Source organism: Saccoglossus kowalevskii, chromosome 6 (assembly GCF_978046115.1).
Source record: "Saccoglossus kowalevskii chromosome 6, keSacKowa6.1, whole genome shotgun sequence".
NCBI lineage: Eukaryota > Metazoa > Hemichordata > Enteropneusta > Harrimaniidae > Saccoglossus > Saccoglossus kowalevskii.
The window spans coordinates 13,227,768-13,242,843 of NC_140646.1; the positions used below are offsets into that span (position 1 = coordinate 13,227,768).

The window sequence follows — 15,076 nt, forward strand, 5'->3', positions numbered from 1 at the left end:
TGTCGCAGTGTATGTAGCGCAATCGGTTAGCGCGTTCGGCTGTTAATGGAAAGGTTGGTGGTTCAAGCCCACCCAGGGACGAAGTAGAAGTTTTTATTACGCACATTTTCTCACGTGTGAATTCGAGATATGAATACAACATAACACCAATGTCGCGGTGTCTGTAGCGCCATCGGTTAGCGCGTTCGGCTGTTAACTGTAAGGTTGGTGGTTCAAGCCCACCCAGGGACGAAGTAGAAGTTTTTATTACGCACATTTTCTCACGTGTGGATTCGCGATATTAATACAATACAACAGATCACCAAGGTTACAGTCTCTGTGGCGCAATTGGTTAGTGCGTTCGGCTGTTAACCGAAAGGTTGGTGATTCAAGCCCACCCAGGGACGAAGTACAAGTTTTTATTACACATATTTTCTCATGTGTGAATTCGCGATATGAATACAATATAACACCAATGTTGCAGTCTCTGTGGCGCAATCGGTTAGCGCGTTTGGCTGTTAACCGAAAGGTTGGTGGTTCAAGCCCACCCAGGGACGAAGTACACATTTTTATTACACACATTTTCTCATGTGTGGATTCGCGATATGAATACAACATAACGCCATTGTTGTAGTCTCTGTGGCGCAATCGATTAGCGCGTTCGGCTGTTAACCGAAAGGTTGGTGGTTCAAGCCCAAACAGGGACGAAGTACAAGTTTTTGTTACACACAATTTCTCATGTGTGAATTCGCGATATGAATGCAACACAACACCAATGTCGCAGTGTATGTATCGCAATCGGTTAGCGCGTTCGGCTGTTAACCGAAAGGTTGGTTGTTCAAGCCCACCCAGGGACGAAGTACAAGTTTTTATTACACACAAATTCTCATGTGTGGATTCGCGATATGAATGCAAAATAACACCAATGTCGCAGTGTCTGTAGCGCAATCGGTTAGCGCGTTTGGCTGTTAACCGAAAGGTTGGTGCGTCAAGCCCACCCAGGGACGAAGTACAAGTTTTTATTACACACATTTTCTCATGTGTGGATTCGCGATATGAATACAACACAACATATCACCAAGGTTGCGGTCTCTGTGGCGCATTTGGTTAGCGCGTTCGGCTGTTAACCGAAAGGTTGGTGATTCAAGCCCACCCAGGGACGAAGTAGAAGTTTTTATTACACACATTTTCTCATGTGTGAATTTGCGGTATGAATACAACATAACACCAATGTCGCAGTGTCTGTAGCGCCATCGGTTAGCGCGTTCGGCTGTTAACCAAAAGGTTGGTGGTTCAAGCCCACCCAGGGACGAAGTACAAGTTTTTATTACACAGATTTTCTCATGTGTGAATTCGCGATATGAATAAAACATAACACCAATGTCGCAGTGTCTGTAGCGCCATCGGTTCGCGCGTTCGGCTGTTAACCGAAAGGTTGGTGATTCAAGCCACCCAGGGACGAAGTAGAAGTTTTTATTACACACATTTTCTCATGTGTGGATTCGCGATATGAATACAATATAACACCAATGTTGCAGTCTCTGTGGCGCAATCGGTTAGCGCGTTCGGCTGTTAACCGAAAGGTTGGTGGTTCAAGCCCACCCAGGGACGAAGTATAAGTTTTTATTACACACATGTTCTCATGTGAGAATTCGCCATATGAATACAACATAACGCCAATGTCGCAGTGTCTGTAGCGCCATCGGTTAGCGCGTTCGGCTGTTAACCGAAAGGTTGGTGATTCAAGCCCACCCTTGGACGAAGTAGAAGTTTTATTACACACATTTTCTCATGTGTGGATTCGCGATATGAATACAACATAACACCATTGTTGTAGTCTCTGTGGCGCAATCGGTTAACGCGTTCGGCTGTTAACCGAACGGTTGGTGGTTCAAGCCCACCCAGGGACGAAGAAGAAGTTTTTATTACACACATTTTGTCATGTGAGAATTCGTGATATGAATACAACATAACACCAATGTCGCAGTGTCTGTAGCGCCATCGGTTAGCGCGTTCGGCTGTTAACCGAAAGGTTGGTGGTTCAAGCCCACCCAGGGACGAAGTAGAAGTTTTTATTACACACATTTTCTCATGTGTGGATTCGCGATATGAATACAACATACCGCCATTGTTGTAGTCTCTGTGGCGCAATCGATTAGCGCGTTCGGCTGTTAACCGAAAGGTTTGTTGTTCAAGCCCACCCAGGGACGAAGTACAAGTTTTTATTACACACAAATTCTCATGTGTGGATTCGCGATATGAATGCAAAATAACACCAATGTCGCAGTGTATGTAGCGCAATCGGTTAGCGCGTTTGGCTGTTAACCGAAAGGTTGGTGGTTCAAGCCCACCCAGGGAGGAAGTACAAGTTTTTATTACACACATTTTCTCATGTGTGGATTCGCGATATGAATACAACATAACACCAATGTCGCAGTGTCTGTAGCGCCATCGGTTAGCGCGTTCGGCTGTTAACCAAAAGGTTGGTGGTTCAAGCCCACCCAGGGACGAAGTAGAAGATTTTATTAAACAGATTTTCTCATGTGTGGATTCGCGATATGAATACAACATAACACCATTGTTACAGTCTCTGTGGCGCAATCGGTTAGCGCGTTCGGCTGTTAACCGAAAGGTTGGTGGTTCAAGCCCACCCAGGGACGAAGTACAAGTTTTTATTACACACATTTTCTCATCTGTGGATTCGCGATATGAATACAACATAACGCCATTGTTGTAGTCTCTGTGGCGCAATCGATTAGCGCGTTCGGCTGTTAACCGAAAGGTTGGTGGTTCAAGCCCAAACAGGGACGAAGTACAAGTTTTTGTTACACACAATTTCTCATGTGTGAATTCGCGATATGAATGCAACATAACACCAATGTCGCAGTGTCTGTAGCGCAATCGGTTAGCGCGTTCGGCTGTTAACCGAAAGGTTGGTTGTTCAAGCCCACCCAGGGACGAAGTACAAGTTTTTATTACACACAAATTCTCATGTGTGGATTCGCGATATGAATGCAAAATAACACCAATGTCGCAGTGTCTGTAGCGCAATCGGTTAGCGCGTTTGGCTGTTAACCGAAAGGTTGGTCGTTCAAGCCCACCCAGGGACGAAGTAGAAGTTTTTATTACACACATTTTCTCATGTGTGGATTCGCGATATGAATACAATATAACACCAATGTTGCAGTCTCTGTGGCGCAATCGGTTAGCGCGTTCGGCTGTTAACCGAAAGGTTTGTGGTTCAAGCCCACCCAGGAACGAAGTATAAGTTTTTATTACACACATGTTCTCATGTGTGAATTTGCGGTATGAATACAACATAACACCAATGTCGCAGTGTCTGTAGCGCCATCGGTTACCGCGTTCGGCTGTTAACCAAAAGGTTGGTGGTTCAAGCCCACCCAGGGACGAAGTACAAGTTTTTATTACACACATTTTCTCATGTGAGGATTCGCGATATGAATACAATATAACACCAATGTTGTAGTCTCTGTGGCGCAATCGGTTAGCGCGTTCGGCTGTTAATGGAAAGGTTGGTGGTTCAAGCCCACCCAGGGACGAAGTAGAAGTTTTTATTACGCACATTTTCTCATGTGTGAATTTGCGGTATGAATACAACATAACACCAATGTCGCAGTGTCTGTAGCGCCATCGGTTAGCGCGTTCGGCTGTTAACCAAAAGGTTGGTGGTTCAAGCCCACCCAGGGACGAAGTACAAGTTTTTATTACACACATTTTCTCATGTGAGGATTCGCGATATGAATACAATATAACACCAATGTTGTAGTCTCTGTGGCGCAATCGGTTAGCGCGTTCGGCTGTTAATGGAAAGGTTGGTGGTTCAAGCCCACCCAGGGACGAAGTAGAAGTTTTTATTACGCACATTTTCTCACGTGTGAATTCGAGATATGAATACAACATAACTCCAATGTCGCAGTGTCTGTAGCGCCATCGGTTAGCGCGTTCGGCTGTTAACTGTAAGGTTGGTGGTTCAAGCCCACCCAGGGACGAAGTAGAAGTTTTTATTACGCACATTTTCTCACGTGTGGATTCGCGATATTAATACAATACAACATATCACCAAGGTTACAGTCTCTGTGGCGCAATTGGTTAGTGCGTTCGGCTGTTAACCGAAAGGTTGGTGATTCAAGCCCACCCAGGGACGAAGTACAAGTTTTTATTACACATATTTTCTCATGTGTGAATTCGCGATATGAATACAATATAACACCAATGTTGCAGTCTCTGTGGCGCAATCGGTTAGCGCGTTTGGCTGTTAACCGAAAGGTTGGTGGTTCAAGCCCACCCAGGGACGAAGTACACATTTTTATTACACACATTTTCTCATGTGTGGATTCGCGATATGAATACAACATAACGCCATTGTTGTAGTCTCTGTGGCGCAATCGATTAGCGCGTTCGGCTGTTAACCGAAAGGTTGGTGGTTCAAGCCCAAACAGGGACGAAGTACAAGTTTTTGTTACACACAATTTCTCATGTGTGAATTCGCGATATGAATGCAACATAACACCAATGTCGCAGTGTATGTAGCGCCATCCGTTCGCGCGTTCGGCTGTTAACCGAAAGGTTGGTGATTCAAGCCCACCCAGGGACGAAGTACAAGTTTTTATTACACACATTTTGTCATGTGTGAATTCGCGATATGAATACAACATAACACCAATGTCGCAGTGTCTGTAGCGCCATCGGTTAGCGCGTTCGGCTGCTAACCGAAAGATTGGTGGTTCAAGCATAAACAGGGACGAAGTACAAGTTTTTATTACACACATTTTCTCACTGTGTGAATTCGCGATATGAATACAACATAACACCAATGTCGCAGTGTCTGTAGCGCCATCGGTTCGCGCGTTCGGCTGTTAACCGAAAGGTTGGTGATTCAAGCCCACCCAGGGACGAAGTAGAAGTTTTTATTACATGCATTTTCTCATGTGTGGATTCGCGATATGAATACAATATAACGCCATTGTTGTAGTCTCTGTGGCGCAATCGGTTAGCGCGTTCGGCTGTTAACCGAAAGGTTGGTTGGTCAAGCCCACCCAGGGACGAAGTACAAGTTTTTATTACACACATTTTCTCATGTGTGAATTCGCGATATGAATACAACATAACACCAATGTCGCAGTGTCTGTAGCGCCATCGGTTAGCGCGTTCGGCTGTTAACTGTAAGGTTGGTGGTTCAAGCCCACCCAGGGACGAAGTACAAGTTTTTATTACACACATTTTCTCATGTGTGGATTCGCGATATGAATACAACACAACATATCACCAATTTTGTAGTCTCTGTGGCGCAATCGGTTAGCGCGTTCGGCTGTCAACCGAAAGGTTAGTGGTTCAAGCCCACCCAGGGACGAAGTAGAAGTTTTTATTACACAGACTTTCTCATGTGTGGATTCGCGATATGAATACAACATAACATCATTGTTACAGTCTCTGTGGCGCAATCGGTTAGCGCGTTCGGCTGTTAACCGAAAGGTTGGTGGTTCAAGCCCACCCAGGGACGAAGTACAAGTTTTTATTACACACATTTTCTCATGTGTGAATTCGCAATATGAATACAACATAACACCAATGTCGCAGTGTCTGTAGCGCCATCGGTTCGCTCGTTCTTCTGTTAACCGAAAGGTTGGTGATTCAAGCATACCCAGGGACGAAGTAGAAGTTTTTATTACACACATTTTCTCATGTGTGGATTCGCGATATGAATACAATATAACACCATTGTTGTAGTCTCTGTGGCGCAATCGGTTAGCGCGTTCGGCTGTTAACCGAAAGGTTGGTCGTTCAGGCCCACCCAGGGACGAAGTAGAAGTTTTTATTACACACATTTTCTCATGTGTGGATTCGCGATATGAATACAATATAACACCAATTTTGTAGTCTCTGTGGCGCAATCGGTTAGCGCGTTCGGCTGTTAACCGAAAGGTTGGCGGTTCAAGCCCACCCAGGGACGAAGTAGAAGTTTTTATTAAACAGATTTTCTCATGTGTGGATTCGCGATATGAATACAACATAACACCATTGTTACAGTCTCTGTGGCGCAATCGGTTAGCGCGTTCGGCTGTCATCCGAAAGGTTGGTGGTTCAAGCCCATCCAGGGACGAAGTAGAAGTTTTTATTACACAGATTTTCTCATGTGTGGATTCGCGATATGAATACAACATAACACCATTGTTACAGTCTCTGTGCGCAATCGGTTAGCGCGTTCGGCTGTTAACCGAAAGGTTGGTGATTCAAGCCCACCCAGGGACGAAGTACAAGTTTTTATTACACGCATTTTCTCATGTGTGGATTCGCGATATGAATACAATATAACGCCATTGTTGTAGTCTCTGTTTCGCAATCGGTTAGCGCGTTCGGCTGTTAACCGAAAGGGTGGTGGTTCAAGTCCACCCAGGGACGAAGCACAAGTTTTTATTACGCACATTTTCTCATGAGTGGATTCGCGATATGAATACCATATAACACCAATGTTGCAGTCTCTGTGGCGCAATCGGTTAGCGCGTTCGACTGTTAACCGGAAGGTTGGTGGTTCAAGCCTACCCAGGGACGAAGTAGAAGTTTTTATTACACACATTTTGTCATGTGTGAATTCGCGATATGAATACAACATAACACCAATGTCGCAGTGTCTGTAGCGCCATCGGTTAGCGCGTTCGGCTGTTAACCGAAAGGTTGGTGGTTCAAGCCCACCCAGGGACGAAGTAGAAGTTTTTATTACACACATTTTCTCATGTGCGGATTCGCGATATGAATACAACATAACACCATTGTTGTAGTCTCTGTGGCGCAATCGGTTAGCGCGTTCGGCTGCTAACCGAAAGGTTGGTGGTTCAAGCCCAAACAGGGACGAAGTACAAGTTTTTATTACACACATTTTCTCACTGTGTGAATTCGCGATATGAATACAACATAACACCAATGTCGCAGTGTCTGTAGCGCCATCGGTAAGCGCGTTCGGCTGTTAACCGAAAGGTTGGTGATTCAAGCCCACCCAGGACGAAGTAGAAGTTTTATTACACGCATTTTCTCATGTGTGGATTCGCGATATGAATACAATATAACGCCATTGTTGTAGTGTCTGTGGCGCAATCGGTTAGCGCGTTCGGCTGTTAACCGAAAGGTTGGTTGGTCAAGCCCACCCAGGGACGAAGTACAAGTTTTTATTACACACATTTTCTCATGTGTGAATTCGCGATATGAATACAACATAACACCAATGTCGCAGTGTCTGTAGCGCCATCGGTTAGCGCGTTCGGCTGTTAACTGTAAGGTTGGTGGTTCAAGCCCACCCAGGGACGAAGTACAAGTTTTTATTACACACATTTTCTCATGTGTGGGTTCGCGATATGAATACAACACAACATATCACCAAGGTTGCAGTCTCTGTGGCGCAATTGGTTAGCGCGTTCGGCTGTTAACCGAAAGGTTGGTGATTCAAGCCCACCCAGGGACGAAGTAAAAGTTTTTATTACACACATTTTCTCATGTGTGAATTCGCGATATGAATACAACATAACACCCATGTCGCAGTGTCTGTAGCGCCATCGGTTAGCGCGTTCGGCTGTTAACCGAAAGGTTGGTGGTTCAAGCACACCCAGGGACGAAGTACAAGTTTTTATTAGACACATTTTCTCATGTGTGAATTCGCGATATGAACACAATATAACACCAATTTTGTAGTCTCTGTGGCGCAATCGGTTAGCGCGTTCGGCTGTCAACCGAAAGGTTAGTGGTTCAAGCCCACCCAGGGACGAAGTAGAAATTTTTATTACACAGACTTTCTAATGTGTGGATTCGCGATATGAATACAACATAACACCATTGTTACAGTCTCTGTGGCGCAATCGGTTAGCGCGTTCGGCTGTTAACCGAAAGGTTGGTGGTTCAAGCCCACCCAGGGACGAAGTACAAGTTTTTATTACACACATTTTCTCATGTGTGAATTCGCGATATGAATACAACATAACACCAATGTCGCAGTCTCTGTGGCACAATCGTTTAGCGCGTTCGTCTGTTAATCGAAAGGTTGGTGGTTCAAGCCCACCCAGGGACGAAGTACAAGATTTTATGACACACATTTTCTCATGTGTGGATTCGCGATATGAATACAACATATCACCATTGTTGCAGTCTCTGTGGCGCAATCGGTTAGGGCGCTCGGCTGTTAACCTAAAGGTTGGTGGTTCAAGCCCACTGAGGGACGACGTTCAGTATTATATTACACACATTGTCACATGTGTGGATTTGCGATATGAATACAACATAACACCATTGTTGCAGTCTCTGTGGCGCAATCGGTTAGCGCGTTCGGCTGTTAACCGAAACGTTGGTGGTTCAAGACCACCCAGGGACGAAGTACAGGATTTTATTACACACATTTTCTCATGTGTAGATTCGCGATATGAATACAACATAACACTATTGTTGCGTCTCTGTGGCGCAATCGGTTAGGGCGTTCGGCTGTTAACCGAAAGGTTGGTATTTTAAGCCACACAAGGGACGAAGCACAAGTTTTTATTACACACAATTTCTCATATGTGCATTCGCGATATGAATACAACATTATATCATTGTCACAGTCTCTGTAGCGCAATCGGTTGGCGCGTTCGGCTGTTAACCAAAAGGTTGGTGGTTCAAGCCCACACAGGGACGAGGTAGAAGTTTTTATTACGCACATTTTCTCATGTGTGGATTGGTGATATGAATACAACATAACACCATTGTTGCAGTTTCTGTGGCGCAATCGGTCAGGGCGTTCGGCTGTCATCCGAAAGGTTTGTGGTTCAAGCTCACCCAGGGACGAAGTACAAGATTTTCAATTTATTATGTGTGGATTCGCAATATGAATACAACATAACATCATTGTTGCAGTCTCTGTGGCACAATCGTTTAGCGCGTTCGTCTGTTAATCGAAAGGTTGGTGGTTCAAGCCCACCCAGGGACGAAGTACAAGATTTTATGACACACATTTTCTCATGTGTGGATTCGCGATATGAATACAACATATCACCATTGTTGCAGTCTCTGTGGCGCAATCGGTTAGGGCGCTCGGCTGTTAACCTAAAGGTTGGTGGTTCAAGCCCACTGAGGGACGACGTTCAGTATTATATTACACACATTGTCACATGTGTGGATTTGCGATATGAATACAACATAACACCATTGTTGCGTCTCTGTGGCGCAATCGGTTAGGGCGTTCGGCTGTTAACCGAAACGTTGGTGGTTCAAGACCACCCAGGGACGAAGTACAGGATTTTATTACACACATTTTCTCATGTGTAGATTCGCGATATGAATACAACATAAAACTATTGTTGCGTCTCTGTGGCGCAATCGGTTAGGGCGTTCGGCTGTTAACCGAAAGGTTGCTGTTCAAGCCCAGCCAGGGACGAAGTACAAGCTTTTATTACACACATTTTCTTATGTGTGGATTCGCGATATGAATACAACATAACACCAATGTTGCAGTCTCTGTGGCGCAATCGGTTAGGCATACAAGCCCACCCAGGGACGAAGTATAAGTTTTTATTACACACATTTTCTCATGTGTGGATTCGCGATATGAATACAATATAACACCATTGTTGTAGTCTCTCTGGCGCAATCGGTTAGCGCGTTCGGCTGTTAACCGAAAGGTTAGTGATTCAAGCCCACCCAGGGACGAAGTAGAAGTTTTTATTACACACATTTTCTCATGTGTGGATTTGCGATATGAATACAATATAACACCAATTGTGTAGTCTCTGTGGCGCAATCGGTTAGCTCGTTCGGCTGTTAACCGAAAGATTTGTGGTTCAAGCCCACCCAGGGACGAAGTGCGAGTTTTTATGACACACATTTTCTCATGTGTAGATTCGCGATATGAATACAACATAACACCATTGTTGCAGTCTCTGTGGCGCAATCGGTTAGGGATTCAAGCCCACCCAGGGACGATGTAGAAGTTTTTATTACACACATTTTCTCATGTGTGGATTCGTGATATGAATACAACATAACACCGTTGTTGCAGTCTCTGTGGCGCAATCGATTAGAGCGGTCGGCTGTTAGCCGAAAGATTGGTCGTTCAAGCCCACCCAGGGACGAAGTACAGGTTTTTATTGCACACATTTTCTCGTGTGTGGATTCGCGATATGAATACAACATAACACCATTGTTACAGTCTCTGTGGCGCAATCGGTTAGCGCGTTCGGCTGTTAACCGAAAGGTTGGTGGTTCAAGCCCACCCAGGGACGAAGTACAAGTTTTTATTACACACATTTTCTCATGTGTGAATTCGCGATATGAATACAACATAACACCAATGTCGCAGTCTCTGTGGCACAATCGTTTAGCGCGTTCGTCTGTTAATCGAAAGGTTGGTGGTTCAAGCCCACCCAGGGACGAAGTACAAGATTTTATGACACACATTTTCTCATGTGTGGATTCGCGATATGAATACAACATATCACCATTGTTGCAGTCTCTGTGGCGCAATCGGTTAGGGCGCTCGGCTGTTAACCTAAAGGTTGGTGGTTCAAGCCCACTGAGGGACGACGTTCAGTATTATATTACACACATTGTCACATGTGTGGATTTGCGATATGAATACAACATAACACCATTGTTGCAGTCTCTGTGGCGCAATCGGTTAGCGCGTTCGGCTGTTAACCGAAACGTTGGTGGTTCAAGACCACCCAGGGACGAAGTACAGGATTTTATTACACACATTTTCTCATGTGTAGATTCGCGATATGAATACAACATAACACTATTGTTGCGTCTCTGTGGCGCAATCGGTTAGGGCGTTCGGCTGTTAACCGAAAGGTTGGTATTTTAAGCCACACAAGGGACGAAGCACAAGTTTTTATTACACACAATTTCTCATATGTGCATTCGCGATATGAATACAACATTATATCATTGTCACAGTCTCTGTAGCGCAATCGGTTGGCGCGTTCGGCTGTTAACCAAAAGGTTGGTGGTTCAAGCCCACACAGGGACGAGGTAGAAGTTTTTATTACGCACATTTTCTCATGTGTGGATTGGTGATATGAATACAACATAACACCATTGTTGCAGTTTCTGTGGCGCAATCGGTCAGGGCGTTCGGCTGTCATCCGAAAGGTTTGTGGTTCAAGCTCACCCAGGGACGAAGTACAAGATTTTCAATTTATTATGTGTGGATTCGCAATATGAATACAACATAACATCATTGTTGCAGTCTCTGTGGCACAATCGTTTAGCGCGTTCGTCTGTTAATCGAAAGGTTGGTGGTTCAAGCCCACCCAGGGACGAAGTACAAGATTTTATGACACACATTTTCTCATGTGTGGATTCGCGATATGAATACAACATATCACCATTGTTGCAGTCTCTGTGGCGCAATCGGTTAGGGCGCTCGGCTGTTAACCTAAAGGTTGGTGGTTCAAGCCCACTGAGGGACGACGTTCAGTATTATATTACACACATTGTCACATGTGTGGATTTGCGATATGAATACAACATAACACCATTGTTGCAGTCTCTGTGGCGCAATCGGTTAGCGCGTTCGGCTGTTAACCGAAACGTTGGTGGTTCAAGACCACCCAGGGACGAAGTACAGGATTTTATTACACACATTTTCTCATGTGTAGATTCGCGATATGAATACAACATAACACTATTGTTGCGTCTCTGTGGCGCAATCGGTTAGGGCGTTCGGCTGTTAACCGAAAGGTTGCTGTTCAAGCCCAGCCAGGGACGAAGTACAAGCTTTTATTACACACATTTTCTTATGTGTGGATTCGCGATATGAATACAACATAACACCAATGTTGCAGTCTCTGTGGCGCAATCGGTTAGGCATACAAGCCCACCCAGGGACGAAGTATAAGTTTTTATTACACACATTTTCTCATGTGTGGATTCGCGATATGAATACAATATAACACCATTGTTGTAGTCTCTCTGGCGCAATCGGTTAGCGCGTTCGGCTGTTAACCGAAAGGTTAGTGATTCAAGCCCACCCAGGGACGAAGTAGAAGTTTTTATTACACACATTTTCTCATGTGTGGATTTGCGATATGAATACAATATAACACCAATTGTGTAGTCTCTGTGGCGCAATCGGTTAGCTCGTTCGGCTGTTAACCGAAAGATTTGTGGTTCAAGCCCACCCAGGGACGAAGTGCGAGTTTTTATGACACACATTTTCTCATGTGTAGATTCGCGATATGAATACAACATAACACCATTGTTGCAGTCTCTGTGGCGCAATCGGTTAGGGATTCAAGCCCACCCAGGGACGATGTAGAAGTTTTTATTACACACATTTTCTCATGTGTGGATTCGTGATATGAATACAACATAACACCGTTGTTGCAGTCTCTGTGGCGCAATCGATTAGAGCGGTCGGCTGTTAGCCGAAAGATTGGTCGTTCAAGCCCACCCAGGGACGAAGTACAGGTTTTTATTGCACACATTTTCTCGTGTGTGGATTCGCGATATGAATACAACATAACACAATTGTCTCTGTGGCGCAATCGTTTAGCGCTATCGGCTGTTAACCGAAAGGTTTGTGGTTCAAGCCTACCCAGTGACTAAGTACAAGATTTTCCTAAACTCAATTTATCATGTGTGGATTCGCGATATGAATACAACATGACACCAATGTTGCGGTCTCTGTGGTGCAATCGGTTAGCGCGTTCGGCTGTTAACCGAAAGGTTGGTGGTTCAAGCCCACCCAGGGACGAAGTAGAAGTTTTTATTACACACATTTTCTCATGTGTGGATTCGCGATATGAATACAACATAACACCATTGTTGCAGTCTCTGTGGCGAAATCGGTGAGGGCGTTCGGCTGTTAACCGAAATGGTTGGGGGTTTCAAGCCCACCCAGGGACGAAGTACAAGTTTTTATTACACACATTTTCTCATGTGTGGATTCGCGATATAAATACAACATCATCTATTGTTGCAGTCTCTGTGACGAAATCGGTTAGGGCGTTTGGCTGTTAACCGAAAGGTTGGTGGATCAAGCCCACCCAGGGACGAAGTATAAGTTTTTATTACACACATTTTCTCATGTGTTGATTCGCGATATGAATACAGCATAACATCATTGTTGCAGTCTCTGTGGCGCAATCGGTTATCGCCTTCGGGTGTTAACCGAAAGGTTGGTATTTTAAGCCACACAAGGGACGCAGCACAAGTTTTTATTACACACAATTTCTCATGTGTGGATTCGCGATATGAATACAACATAACACCAATGTTGCAGTCTCTGTGGCGCAATCGGTTAGCGCATTTGGCTGTTAACCGAAAAGTTGGTGGTTCAAGCCCACCCAGGGACGAAGTCCAAGTTTTTATTACAAACATTTTCTCATGTGTGGATTGGTGATATGAATACAACATAACACCATTGTTGCAGTTTCTGTGGCGCAATCGGTCAGGGCGTTCGGCTGTTAACCGAAAGGTTGGTGGTTCAAGCCTACCCAGGGACGAAGTACAAGTTTTTATTTCACATATTTTCTAATCTGTGGATTCGTGATATGAATACAACATAACACCATTGTTGCGTCTCTGTGGCGCAATCGGTTAGCGCGTTCGGCTGTTAACCGAAAGATTGGTGGTTCAAGACCACCCAGAGACGAAGTAGAAGATTTTATTACACATATTTTCTCATGTGTGGATTCGCGATAAGAATACAACATAACACCATTGTGGCAGTCTCTGTGGCGCAATCGGTTAGGGCGCTCGGCTGTTAACCGAAAGGTTGGTGGTTCAATCCCACCCAGGGACGAAATACAAGATATTATTACACACATTTTCTCATGTATGGATTCGCGATATGAATACAACATAACACCAATGTTGCAGGCGCGTTTAGCTGTTAACCGAAAGGTTGGTGGTTCAAGCCCACACAAGAACGAAGTAGAGGTTATATTACACACATTTTCTCATGTGTGGATTGGTGATATGAATACAACATAACACCATTGTTGCAGTTTCTGTGGCGCAATCGGTCAGGGCGTTCGGCTGTCATCCGAAAGGTTTGTGGTTCAAGCTCACCCAGGGACGAAGTACAAGATTTTCAATTTATTATGTGTGGATTCGCAATATGAATACAACATAACAGCATTGTTGCCGTCTCTGTGGCACAATCGTTTAGCGCGTTCGTCTGTTAATCGAAAGGTTGGTGGTTCAAGCCCACCCAGGGACGAAGTACAAGATTTTATTACACACATTTTCTCATGTGTGGATTCGCGATATGAATACAACATAACACCATCGTTGCAGTCTCTGTGGCGCAATCGGTTAGGGCGCTCGGCTGTTAACCAAAAGGTTGGTGGTTCAAGCCCACACAGGGACGAGGTAGAAGTTTTTTTTACACACATTTTCTCATGTGTGGATTGGTGATATGAATACAACATAACACCATTGTTGCAGTTTCTGTGGCGCAATCGGTCAGGGCGTTCGGCTGTCATCCGAAAGGTTTGTGGTTCAAGCTCACCCAGGGACGAAGTACAAGATTTTCAATTTATTATGTGTGGATTCGCAATATGAATACAACATAACATCATTGTTGCAGTCTCTGTGGCACAATCGTTTAGCGCGTTCGTCTGTTAATCGAAAGGTTGGTGGTTCAAGCCCACCCAGGGACGAAGTACAAGATTTTATTACACACATTTTCTTATGTGTGGATTCGCGATATGAATACAACATAACACCAATGTTGCAGTCTCTGTGGCGCAATCGGTTAGGCATACAAGCCCACCCAGAGACGAAGTATAAGTTTTTATTACACACATTTTCTCATGTGTGGATTCGCGATATGAATACAACATAACACCATTGTTGCAGTCTCTGTGGCGCAATCGGTTAGGGCGTTCGGCTGTTAACTGACAGGTTTGTGGTTCATGCTCACCCAGGTACGAAGTACAAGCTTTTATTACACACATTTTCTCATGTGTGGATTCGCGATATGAATACAACATAACACCAATGTTGCAGTCTCTGTGGCGCAATCGGTTAGCGCATTTGGCTGTTAACCGAAAGGTTGGTGGTTCAAGCCCACCCAGGGACGAAGTACAAGTTTTTATTACAAACATTTTCT

At 44.6% G+C, this 15,076-nt stretch overlaps 8 non-coding genes across 8 annotated transcripts; all 8 read left to right on the forward strand.

Moving 5' to 3' along the window:
* Positions 1-1,516: 1,516 nt before the first annotated feature.
* On the forward strand, positions 1,517-1,590 carry TRNAN-GUU (transfer RNA asparagine (anticodon GUU)). The gene has a single exon. It is a non-coding gene; the product is annotated as a tRNA-Asn (tRNA).
* Positions 1,591-2,565: 975 nt separating this feature from the next.
* TRNAN-GUU (transfer RNA asparagine (anticodon GUU)) lies at positions 2,566-2,639 on the forward strand. Its single transcript has one exon. It is a non-coding gene; the product is annotated as a tRNA-Asn (tRNA).
* A 2,637-nt stretch (positions 2,640-5,276) lies between these two features.
* On the forward strand, positions 5,277-5,350 carry TRNAD-GUC (transfer RNA aspartic acid (anticodon GUC)). The gene has a single exon. It is a non-coding gene; the product is annotated as a tRNA-Asp (tRNA).
* Positions 5,351-5,426: 76 nt separating this feature from the next.
* Positions 5,427-5,500, forward strand: TRNAN-GUU (transfer RNA asparagine (anticodon GUU)). Its single transcript has one exon. It is a non-coding gene; the product is annotated as a tRNA-Asn (tRNA).
* A 526-nt stretch (positions 5,501-6,026) lies between these two features.
* Positions 6,027-6,100, forward strand: TRNAD-GUC (transfer RNA aspartic acid (anticodon GUC)). Its single transcript has one exon. It is a non-coding gene; the product is annotated as a tRNA-Asp (tRNA).
* A 1,579-nt stretch (positions 6,101-7,679) lies between these two features.
* On the forward strand, positions 7,680-7,753 carry TRNAD-GUC (transfer RNA aspartic acid (anticodon GUC)). Its single transcript has one exon. It is a non-coding gene; the product is annotated as a tRNA-Asp (tRNA).
* A 76-nt stretch (positions 7,754-7,829) lies between these two features.
* TRNAN-GUU (transfer RNA asparagine (anticodon GUU)) lies at positions 7,830-7,903 on the forward strand. Its single transcript has one exon. It is a non-coding gene; the product is annotated as a tRNA-Asn (tRNA).
* Positions 7,904-10,161: 2,258 nt separating this feature from the next.
* On the forward strand, positions 10,162-10,235 carry TRNAN-GUU (transfer RNA asparagine (anticodon GUU)). The gene has a single exon. It is a non-coding gene; the product is annotated as a tRNA-Asn (tRNA).
* The last annotated feature ends 4,841 nt before the right edge of the window (positions 10,236-15,076 follow it).